At 36.9% G+C, this 1,139-nt stretch overlaps 1 long non-coding RNA gene across 1 annotated transcript in view; it reads right to left on the reverse strand.

Annotated features, from left to right (window-relative positions):
- Positions 1 to 575: 575 nt before the first annotated feature.
- LOC140338052 (uncharacterized) overlaps positions 576 to 1,139 on the reverse strand; it is a 5,840-nt gene continuing 5,276 nt past the window's right edge. Inside the window, exon 2 of the long non-coding RNA XR_011922171.1 lies at positions 576 to 782. This is a non-coding gene — a long non-coding RNA (uncharacterized lncRNA). The remainder of the gene's footprint in view (positions 783 to 1,139) is intronic.

The following is a 1,139-nucleotide window of genomic DNA, read 5'->3' on the forward strand; positions in this document are numbered from 1 at the left end:
TTTGTCATTTTATCCATGAATAATTAGTACAAATGTCTGCATGGTTTCCACTCCAAACTGGTACTTGACCCTCCTCATTGCCTTTGTCCCATTCTTAAAGTCATATTTTCACATATTGGTATTTGAATGTAATATAAAGCTTTCCTTTTATGAATAAATTGTCATGGTTTTTATTTAATTTTTGTAATAGTCTGACATTTACTAAATAGCTGTGGTTTTCCTTTAACATACTTCACTCATGTTGATTTGCTGCCACACAACTCCTCTGTACATTTGTAGTTGTGTTATAGGTTTGTTCTCATTGTGCTGTGCTGCCTGATCTTAGCACTATTGTATACAAAAACACTTCCTGGCCAAACAGGTTGTGAATTAGTTGTCCAGCTGAGTTGCATACTCATTCTAACACACCTGATGGTAATAGAAGGAGGTCCAGGTTGCCAAGAACAACATCAAAGCACATTGATTGCCAAGCTCACAAGCAGGGTCAGGCACTCCTAAATACTGGATTGTATGCATTATTTAGGTTTTTACATGATTTAAATAGTATTGATATAGAAAATATCCAGAGACAAATATAATTTTTGCAAAACATATTTTATTGCGTCGACAGCTTTCCAGGGTGTTTATGCAGTTTGAATGCCATTTTAGACCTTGGCCTACTATATATCACCTCCTCATATCAGTTTGGTAGTGGAAGCACATAAAAGTGGATTCCTCCTTTAACCAGAAGCAATGAATGTACAGTAGTCTGTGATGAGACATTCCAGAGGGATGTTATCGTCCTATTAAAAAAAAGATTACATTATTAGGATGTGTTAAGCAGCATGGTAAATCATGTTTTGTTGGCAACTAGAAGGTGCTGGATTGTAGTTTTCCTGCTTTTTGGCCAAATCTGCACTAAATTGCACTCTGCCCCAGTTTGGGAATGTATTTTCTTTTAAAGTGTCGTGAGAGAAAAATATAGAGGTCTGTATATAGCATATGGAATATACTGTGCTTCTATGAAGAATAGTTACTGCTTTGTTTGATTGTTTTCAGAGACCAGCACCTGCAGCAGAAACAATCAGCGCAATGATCCTGAAAGCTGAGCACAGAATGGCATTGAAGGCCGATAAGAGAACCTTGTGGTTAGAACCAAC

Source organism: Pyxicephalus adspersus, chromosome 9 (genome assembly GCF_032062135.1).
Source record: "Pyxicephalus adspersus chromosome 9, UCB_Pads_2.0, whole genome shotgun sequence".
Lineage (NCBI taxonomy): Eukaryota > Metazoa > Chordata > Amphibia > Anura > Pyxicephalidae > Pyxicephalus > Pyxicephalus adspersus.